Source organism: Colobus angolensis, unplaced genomic scaffold (genome assembly GCF_000951035.1).
Source record: "Colobus angolensis palliatus isolate OR3802 unplaced genomic scaffold, Cang.pa_1.0 Scaffold24, whole genome shotgun sequence".
Lineage (NCBI taxonomy): Eukaryota > Metazoa > Chordata > Mammalia > Primates > Cercopithecidae > Colobus > Colobus angolensis.
The window spans coordinates 6,931,997-6,943,459 of record NW_012115599.1 but is presented as its reverse complement, the minus strand read 5'-3'; positions in this window follow the sequence as shown (position 1 = coordinate 6,943,459).

Genomic DNA, 11,463 nt, shown 5'->3' with positions numbered 1-11,463 from the left:
TACCTCTATCCTTATTCCATAAATTTTGCATGTCAATCAAGCACTTCATTTTCCAAAATTTTGAACAGTAATAAGCTATGAGTTGCCTTTTACAGTTTGTCTTTTTAAATCACTAAAGAAAGAGTAATCTTCGGGTACCATTAGGCATATCCATGATCATTATTTTGGTAATAAATATAAACAATGTATTTTGTTTCCGATACATCCTTTGTTTCTCCCATCACAATCCACTCTAGAAGTAGGTACTGAAGAGTTGTTTCCTTCAAAATGATAGAACTTTCTCTGTTACTGATAAAATTAAATACTGTTATGTCAAAATTAGTATCTAAACCAAACATTAGCATAGCAGATTAATAATGAAAGCCTACCACATAGCATGAGCAATAGAGTCAAACCTGCCAAGCTTGAATCTTTGCATCTGCTGAGTAGCTCTGCAACTTTGGACAAGAGATTCTATCTCTCCAAACCTCAGTTTCTTCCCTCATATGCAAAATGGGTATAATAGTGTCTATATCATGTGATTGTTGTGAAGATTAACTGAGGCAATCCTCTTATTTATTGACACACACAAAGATCTCAGTAAATGTTAGACATTACTATTACTACATGGAATTAGAAAAGTATTGCACACAATTTAAATGCAAATAGTAATTATACTATAGTACTCTGCATTTTTATTTTATTCTCCTAGGATGCCTGATTGCTCCTGCTAATTTAGCAGTAATGACATTCAAAACATATGTTTTGTTCTTCTAAGAATTAACAATAGACAGACACGATTATTTGTTGGCTTTGGTCTGTTTGGATCATTGTAATAGGTGCCCCATATGTAGAAAGTACCATGAATTTCTACAGCTGATTAAAAATATAATTTTCTGAAGAGCCATGGTAAATCTCTTTTCTACAGACATCTTTTAATAAAAAACATAAATTATAAACCTACTCTTATGCAGACAATATTGGTACAACAAGAAAATGATTAAGATGCAGACAGGGTAGGTCAAAAAGACTATAAAAGGATTCATGCAGGTTGTTTGATGTATATTAAACAGTTGGTAAAAGTTTAAGTAGCATTTTAATTTTTGGTGTCCACATACTTATGACCAATTCAAATCTTACCAAAAGCAAACAGAACATTTTTTTGAAAGTATGAGCTCAGTAGAAACCACAAGAGTATGTAAAATCTGTCTATGGCCACTATTTTATTTAAAAAGTTTCAAAATAAAAAGAAGAGCAGCTCTGACTGTTTTTAATTTATAAAATCAAGTAATAGTTATTTTCTTTCATATCTAGGTTGATGTTTCTCAGATGTAGAACACCTTTAGTGATGCTTTGGTTTTTCTCTCTGGCAACCCATGCTACACCTCATTTCTTGAGTCACTATGGCCTTGTGAGCAGCAATTTTCATGCAAAGTTGCACAAACATTAAAAGAGGACTTCACATGACTTCATAAACTTCCTGGATGCACGTTTGGGTATTTTGAACTAGTGGTGAACTCAAGTGAAATACCCCAGTTTGGCAGCAACATGATGAGATCCCACCTCTGCTTGTTGATGTGAAACAGCATTCTTTCAACTTGAGTTTCCTGATGCCTCACTAGGCCGTGAGAACAAATGGGCTCATCTTAATGAAGTCTTGTAAAACAGTAACAAAATACATTTTACCCTGGCTCTTGCCATTATTTTTATGAAGCACATCTTCTTCAATATGCTGTATCTTAGAATTTGGGAAGAGCCTAAAGTGTGTCTCACATCTGCTCCCACACAAGTATGGTCAGTTATTATCGGTCATTACTTAAGCTTCCTCTGTGTTCCACTCAATCTGTCATCATGCACTGCTATGGCTTCTACCTCCTTCTCGTTCAAGGACCCAAATCTGAGTCTGTAGGACTAGATGGTGTACATGTTTATACTATGCCGCATTTGAAATTGGTGTTCCTGTCTAACAGTCAAAACTCAAGTGTTTTTTTGAGTGGCTCACTTTACCTGAATTGACTTCTAAGAGGCTTCTCAATTCCTTTATACTCTTAAACTTTAGATCTGTCTTGTCCATTTTCCGGAAATATATAGTAATTGAAGACTATGTTGTGATCCTTGTTATATCTGGAATTATGTACTTTTAATCAAGTTTTACTAATATCTTATATGCAACTACTGATATAATAAAATTTAACATCCAGGATACGTATTGATCAGCTAATTCTATAATGGTGCTGAGTAACAAGTTATCATAAACATACTGGATTAAAGCAATAATAATTTATTCTCATCCATGCATTTGCTGTTGGGCTGGCAGTGAGAAGGTGGTTTGTATGCTGAAACAGGTTTGGCTCAACTAAGCATGGTTCCACATTATACATCAGGTTCAAATCTTGTCTATATGTTTCCCATCCTCCTCATATTAGTAAACTAGCCTAGGCATTATCTTCTCATGCTGATGATAGAGGCTCAAGGAAGAAGTGTGCAAGCACATTTCAATCCTCTGCTTGTATGTTTGCTAATATCCCATAGGCAGGACATGTAGTCAAGCCTAAAGTTAATGAGCAGAGAAGTGTACTCAGCCTTTAGGGGGAGAAACTGTACAGTCACATGGCAGAGGATGTGAATTCAGGAGTCATGAATAAGTGGGAGTCACAGTCAAACTTACCGTAGGTATGAAGAACCTAAGTTATACCGTTCACTTAACAATGCATTCTTTATTCTTAGCATTTACAGGGCACAGAGATACAGAGTGCACTAGAGAAAGATTTTGGTTTATTTAAATTCATCAACCATTCACGGAATACCTACTTCATAGAACTTACTGTGCAAAAGCTAAAGGTATATATTGTACATAGAGTACCTGATTCCTGAGAGGCTAATGGTGGGATTAGGAGAACTCATAATCAGTGCTGAGTCAAGATGTGGTGTAATCTCCCAATGTGTCCATGAGACCTGCACTAGCCAGGAGTCTTATTATTTTGCTTTAATCTTTGGTGCTTTTTAAATTATTTCAAAGGCAATAAATATTTATTTTAGAAAATTGAAAAGTATATCTATGCATAAAGGAGAAAATAAAATATGCCCCTACTCCTACCATCCATAAGTAAACAATTATTTGCTCTAATGAACTAGATAGAAAGATAGGTCAAGATCATGTAGACAAGTAAATAGATAGTAAATTGACTAATTGGTTGTAGAGGAGTGCTTTGCCATCTTTACTTAATATATCATATATATATTCAATGTCAGTAAATATTCATCAGCATACATGTCATTAATGTTGCTTAATATTCTGTTATGCTAATATAGCACATTTTATTTCACTAATTTATTGATGAACAGGTAAGTCTCATTTTTGCTATTATAGACTATGTTATTTTGTAAATGTTGTACATTTCTAAATACTTGAAGTACAGAAAAGCAGAAGGGATGTAAAAGAAATATCAATAATGTTTCTTATCAGGGAAGAGTTTATCTTTCAAGAGATTGTAAAGCAAAAGTCCAAAGGCTATAGCTAGGTTCCAAATTTGGAGGAATAATCTAAAGAGAACGGGAATCTGAGTATTATCCAAGCAAGGGAAATAAAGGGGCATTTCAATTAGACACCCAAGGCCAGTCTCCAGAGAAGAGACAAGGACCATGGCATCCAAAATTCAAACCGCAGAAGAAAAATGTGTGTTCCAGGGAGAAAGACATTCTAGGATTGGTTGCTAAGATGCATAAGATGAGGGCAGCTGGGAGGCAAATTGTATAAGACAAAGGAACAATTCTGCACAAAGCAACACGAATGTGTGCACCCAATCCTGCTGATGTGGAAAGACATCCAGTCATCAAACTGCAAATAGCAGTGGGTTTACAAGTCAAAGGCACAGCTGACGAGGCTTACAGGGCACATCTACAGTTGTGGCACTGAAACAACTGGTGGTTTCAACTAATAGAAAAATAGGCAAAACTGAGTTTCCATATTTTATAGCCTTGCAAAAATACAAGCTAGTAATCAGTTCATGATCCATCTGTATCAGCCTGACTTTCTAAGGTGGCAGAAGAGCAAGTCAATATCTTACTTCAGTTTTATAAGCAATGATATTGCATCTATCCCTAAGGCTGGTCTGCCATGGTCTAGATGTGGCTAGGAAGATACTCTAAAGCAAATTCTGACACCTAAAGTGAAATATTCCTATAGATTATCTATAAAGAATGCTTTGATTTAAATGCCAGGACAAGAGCCTCAGCATCTCAGAGAAGTGCCTAAAATTAGGGCACTCTGCTAAACTGAGAGCATGAGAATGTGCTCATTTGTATGGCATTAAATATCAAGCAATTCTTTTCTAAAATTTGGCTTTGAAGGCCCAGAATTTAAATTTACAGGGCTTTTGACTATCAAAAGATATTAGTATAATTCACTCTATTTGTATAGCATTTGTATTGATCTTCACATCAATTCAGTAAGGTATAGAAGGCAGACAGTAAAACACTACTATAATGGATCAGGCTGCTAAGAATCATGAAGGGCTGTGCTGGAGGTCACCCTTAGACCGTGGGTATGACAGGCTACAATTACCACGTCCTGGCTACCAGTGCAGGGTCCTTTTCTCCTTACCCACCCACTCTCTTACAGCATATTTAAGACAGCCTCAAATGTATTGTTCAGAGAATTTGACATTCCAGATCATTCAAATCTCCACTTAAATTCCCAAATCGTGTGGTTTTATTCTGTGGAAAATCTTTTTTAAACTATCAGTTGCTAAAATGTCTGTTTTGTTGTTCTAGATGTCAAGCTGAATGAATGAACTGGAATCTTTGATGATTAAACTGATGGAACAGATGATCAGTTATAATCCTCCAAAGTTGTGACTGTAGATAGTGTAGGAGACTGAGCTGAAATTGTATTGAGCCCAGCAGCTTAAATTCTGAGCTCTTGAGAGAAGGGGCTGGGTGTGTTTTGTTCAATCTTCTATCCTGGATACCTACCAGATATCTAGCATGAAGTAAGCACTTAATGAATATTGGTTGGATGAATAAATACTATGTAAGTGATCTTCAAAGTGTGTTTTTTGTTATTTACTTCCTTCTCCAGAAAGTCAACTTATAAAGTAAAATAAAGAAAAAGAAAGAGAAAGAAATTAAGGAAGGAAGGGAGGGAGTGAGAAAGGGAGGGAGGAAGGAAGGAGGCAAGAAGTGAGGGAGGAAGGAAGGAAGGAAGAAATATAAGGTGGGAGGGAGGGATGAAGGAAGGAAGGAGAAAAGAAAAAGAAGGCAAGGGGAAGAACAGGAAGGAGGAAAAAATGAAGAAAGGGAGGAGTATAGGAAGGAGAAACTAAGGAAAAGGTAGGAAGGAAGAAGAAAGGAAGGAATAAAAGAAATTGTAAATTTTCAAGTATTGGCTTTACTTAGAAGCAGCTCTAATTCACTTAATCAATATTTTTATCCATTAAGATTTAAAATTAATTTCTTATTCCTGTTTCAATGTCCATCTCCTTCCCATTCTGTGAAACCAGGACAAGAGCTTCCAATTTTGTGACTCCTGGGTCCTCCTACCACCCTCAGGCCTTGGGAGTGAGGTGGGGATAGGAGAAGCACATTTCACTTGACCTGAGGCAGCTCAAATCTATCTTGAAGGGGAGTCACCTCCTGCTTCTCCTGGCTCACAGGATAACCAGTGTCCCCACAGTGGGCTCCCTGTGAACTGCTGACTGTGGACTGAGTTGCAGGATGAGTTCTCTCTTTGTGCATTCTTTGCTGACCATCTAAGTGGTGTGTCTGACTAGTTTGGCATGTTGCTTGTTAAAATTCATTCTTTTAAAGCCGAGTATCCACTTAGTTCCTCTCGTCTGAACTTTCGTCATTCATTATTAACAATGAAAGCCAAAGTGCATGAAACAAGTTCAGCCCTATCTGTTTCTGGCATGAAAGTGATGTCTTGGCATATTAATGGGGCACGGCTCTATCTTACATAAAATGCTGCCTGGGCCCACAACAAAGGCGCTGTCTCTCAGCGCCTAATAGGATCACCTACTTCAAATGTGAAACTTCCTTCTTTGAAATATTTGTTGAGATTTCATAAACCTATGAAGATTCTCAAACTCAAACAAAACCTTCTAGGCTTTGGCGCAAGCTCTGACTCTAAAGAGCTTTCTGTTCTATAAACCGGTTATTGGATCTGGGTCCCAAGTGCAGACAGATGGGGAAGTGTGGGGGCATCAGGAGAGGAAGAGCTAGCTTTCCACTTTCTCTTTTTGATACAAAAATAAAAGTCATCTGGCTTTGACTGCAGAAAATGAATCATATTAAGTATTTTAAAAGCACTATTTTTTTGGTAAGACCTAATTTCAGACCGATTAACACTTTAATATGAAACAGAAGCACATCATTTCATTAGGAGGCAAAATAAGGCCTCTCAGCTACCATATGTTGTCTCTTCCTTTGCAAGAAAGGAAAAAAGAAAAAAAATCTCGTTTGAAAGCTCCTATTGTAGATTGAGCTACAAGAGAGAATGTAAATTTGGCACCATCACCCACCCCAGGTGAGCAGAACGCATTGAGGAGCCACGCAATCACGGGGTTTTGTTTTTGTATTTTTGGCAATGCTCATATTCACTCTGTTCGGTAACAGAAGACCTGGCTGTTGCCCTAGAAAGCTGACAGAGAAACATTCTTTTGTGAAAACAGAAGTGAAAAGAATCTTTTAGTATGTTCTTCCTAAGAATGTCTATGCTGACACAAAGAGCAAAGAAACACTTTGTACCATTGATTTCACAGATTACTTATTTATTAAATAGATGAAACAAAATTATAGCTGTCCCTTTTCAATATTTAAATTTTTTTAAGATAATGCCTTTAAAATGCACAGAACATGAATGCAGGAGCTGGTGTGATAGGAGAGAGCCTTATTGCACATAATTAACAGACACATAATGTCTGGTAACTAGTAATTTCCTTCTAGCTGAGTAAGGAAATAATTTAATCATGTTGATCAAATGATTCCCAGGAGCCCAGTGTAACATTATGCCTAAAAAAAAAAAAAAAAGAAAAGAAAAAAAGATAGAAAAGGAAAATAATCTGCATTAACTGATAAAAGACTACTTGGTCAAAAAAAAAAAAAAAAAAAAAAAACAACATGGTTTCCAACCTTGTTTAGGTATCCTTAATAGTATTTAAAATGCAGGCCTGATTTCAGTAATTGGCTTAATCTGACATTTTGAGAACATTATTTTCCAACACTGGCAGAGGCTACAATATTGGTATGGTCCACTTTTCTATAACCAACTAATACTCAATTGTAATAGATGTATATTTCTCTCACCAATGAAAATGGTCCCCACAACCCCTGCTAGAGGAGTGTGCAGAAAGTGTGAGGAGTGGCTAAGTGGTAGTGGGGGCGATTAGACCTCATGTCTATATTCTTAAGAATCTCTCTTTCCTAGAATGGCATTCTATAGTCAACAACTAAATATAAAATCCCCATTGTTCATCTGTGAATTCCAACTTACTATTCAAAATGGGGAGGAGGAGGCATTCTTCCAAATTATTCCCCCAAACAAATGTCTCCTCAGTAGAATATATCCTAGTTGTGATAGTCTGGTGTTTTCTTTTGAAATCTTTTGTGGTCTTTGCCATTGTTCTTCTGAACCACTTAGAAAAGGCAGTGAGCCACCTTCATGGTATCTGAAGTTGGCTCTCCATAATGAGGTGATATAATTTAACACTTACCGTAATACATTTTATCCATCTATTGTTTGCTAAATAATTCCTGCAATAACACTTTTATTCTTTCCATAATTCTTCAGGGGAATGCTGGAGGAATAATATTTTTACTGCAGTGATTGATGTCAGATCCTGGTGCTATATAGCCCATGAACAAAGGTTATTGATAAGCATCAGGAAGATTGGAGGGCGTGGAGGGGGCAGGGAAAGCATTCAGAGGCCCCTGCTGCATGAAAAGAACATCAGGGATCAGGGGGTTAATACCATTTTATGAGGTTGTAAAAATCTACCCCAAGATTCTTGTGTTAGCAATATTCTTTGTGTAAGATGTATGTTATTAAAACAAGTAGCAGCATCTGAATTAAAGTGACAGTATGATGGATGACTACTAAAGGGGAATTGGAGCCGTTTGCAGCATTTTGGGCTAGATGTGGGAATTCTGCCTCAGAGGCAAGGAGCTTGGCAGACACATTGATTCCGGGCTGACGCATGTTCATAAATATGCCCCCAGAGAGGTGTGGCCTAGCAGAATTTACAAAATTATGTTCATGAATTATTTAACATTTATTTATGGATGCTATATTTAAACAGTATTTGCCAAGGCGAATGGACCATAGCTTACAAAGTGATCTTTAGATAATGCAAATTCTGCACAAGGCAGAGGTGGCGGGTGACTTGCCCAGCGATGCTAGGCCTATCAAAGCTGTATTAGAGGAGGTGAGTCCACCAAGGAAGGAGCTGCCCCTCCAGGACCCAAGGCATTTCCTTGATGTAGCTGAGGTTCAGAGCAAGAGCACAGATCAAGGAGGACTTTTTCTCTTTAGGAATGTGGTTACATCAGAAGACAATATTGTGCTCTTGCTGATTCAAATTTCAACATAAGGCATTTTTCCATTTATAGCAGTTTGTTTTTAAGGATTGCAAAATGTAATACTATCAGTTAAAGATCATAAAGAAGGAAGGAGGCCAGGCACGGTGTGGCTCACGCCTGTAATCCCAGCATTTTGAGAGGTCAGGGTGGCCAGATCACTTAAGGTCAGGAGTTTGAGACCAACCTGGCCAACATGGGGAAACCCAAACTCTACTGAAAAAAAAAAAAACACAAAAATGAACCGGGCGTAGTGGCATATGCCTGCAGTTCCAGCCACCTGGGAGGCTGAGTCAGGAGAATTGTTTGAACCTGGGAGGCAGAGGTTACAGTGAGCCAAGATCATGCCATGGCACTCTAGCCTGGGTGACAGAGAAAGACTCTCAAAAAAGAAAAAGAAAAAAAAGAGAGAAAAGATTGAGAAAATGTTAAATATTAGATGCCTCTCTAATCATGTTAAGTCATGTTCAAATACATGAAGTTAAAGTTATGATTTATAAATTTATTAATTTAGTGTCATAGAGTTTGGCATGGTGGATATGGCAGTGATCATGGTGCTCATGAAATACTCTACTTGCTGTCACCATTTGCCATCCTCCTTGAAGTCGAGTGGGGCCTTATGGTTAGGTCTTGCCAATGATATATGTGTGGAGTGGCAGGTGTTACTTATGTGACAGAAGCATACAGGCTTTTGCTTGTCTGTCTTTCTTCTCCTGTGATGGTAAATGAAGAGGACACACAGTACAAGAGGGTGAACTACTACTAGAGGGTAGTTCTCACAACTACTAGAGGGTGAAACCTCCCACAGCCCATCCCTATGACTGCAGCTGAGCCCCCACCAACCTGTATGAGATGAATAACATGACCGAGAAATTAGAGTTGGTGTGTTAGTCATTTTCACACTGCTATAAAGAACTTCCCTGAGATTGGGTAATTTATAAAGGAAAGAGGTTTTATTGACTCACAGTTCCACATGACTGGGAAGACTCAGGAAACTGTTACAATCATGGTGGATAGGAAAGCACACACCTTCTTCACAAGGTGGCAGGAGAGAGAAGGTGTGAAGGAGGAACTTACAAGCACTTATAAAACCATCAGATCTCTTGAGAACTCACTCACTAGCATGAGAACAGCATGAGGGAAACCACCCCCATGATCTAATCACCTCCCTCCCTCGACACCTGGGGATTACAGGTCCCTCACTTGACTGTGGGGATTACAATTTGAGATGAGATTTGGCTGGGGAGACAGAGCCAAGCCATATCAGTTGGGTTGGGTTAAGCCATTGAAATTTGGGGGTTGCTTGTTGCTGCAACATAACAAGGACTGTCCTTACTAACGCAGTAGGTCAGTGCTACTCAAACCACCTTCCTGCAATAAAATAAGATGCTGGTGCCAGAATGTAAATCAGCACTCTACTCACTTTAAGAAAGTCTTGCCATGAAAAAGTGGTCAACTGAACTGAACATGGTGCTTAGCGACAGTTGATTTATTTTCTGGCACAAGCTCCTTAACTAAGGACACCTGCCAAAGAGCAGTTCATGGACATACTATGAGAGGCATTGCAGCAGACAGTGGCATATTTTCTCAAGTAGTTCTAGGTTCATATTTTGTTGTTTTTTATGGATGACTGACATGTTTTAATGCTTCTTTTGCCTCTTGAAAAGCCCAACCCTTTCCATCAGAAATGAGGGAGGCACAAACAGAAAAAAAAAAAAAAAAAAAGAAGTATAATCTGAAATGGACAAGATAACTTTGTGTAGAAGATAGACTTATGATTTTACCTATCTGCTAATTTAAAACCTACATCTCACCCCCACAAAATCAGAGCTAGACCTTTTCATTTTGTTTTCTCATCAGAAACATAAGTATTTTCCTCCTCCAGCAAACCTGCTTTAAATGTAATAATAACCTGACCAATGGTGTTATCAGGGTATTCCAGGTTACTCAAAGCTAGGATGCTAAAAATACCAAGAAAAAATAAAGCAAATAATCTGATTTTATCAATTCCTGAAAAAGATACAGTGACAATAAAGAGAGGCAAGGCAATGGGATTGAGTTTTACTTTCCTAAAAGGGGGGAAATAGAAAGGAAACCTTTAAATATATATATCAAAAAAGACTTTGCAAAAGTTGAAACTCACTGGCTAATACAAAACTAAAATGATAATATATGTGCTTTAACTGCCATTTAAGTGATAGAAGTCTTTCCCTTTTAGTTGACAATATTGGTGTTACAAAGGTAGAGATGTAACTGCAGTGTCACTGATGTCTCCTTTTGCCACTCTTAGAGCAAAAGTACAAGCTAAGTTTGTAATCAGAAAATTGATACTACATGGTATATGTGTGGATTCTGAATGTGATGTTATTTTTAATTGATGTCTGATTGTAAAATTCCTAGGAATGTTATATGACCAAGCATGCACACACACACACACACACACACACGTGTGCGCACACACACACCTCTCTATCTCAATACTTAGGATAGTTACTAGAGCTAAAAATTTAGTCAATTATTGACTCATTAAATAAATGAGTGAATACAGGTGAATCTGTTTGCATTATCCAGAAGGCAACTACTAGAAGCAATAACAAAACTAATAAGTGTTTAACTATGGTGTTTGATAATGGCACTAGCATCTTAAGATATGAATTCTATGTCATTAATCAGAACTTCCAATAAAATAATGAATGAAAGCTCCATAGAACTCTATGGTTTGGCCTATAGTGTTGAATTTTATTTTTTTCTCTCTCCTTTATTTATTATTTTATTTTATTTTACTTTTAGACATGGTATCTCACCGTTTTGTTGCCTAGGCTGGAGTGCAATGTTGTGATCATAGCTCCCTGCAGCCTTGAACTCCTGGGCTCAAGTGATCCTCCTCAGTCTGCTGAGTAGCTGGATTAC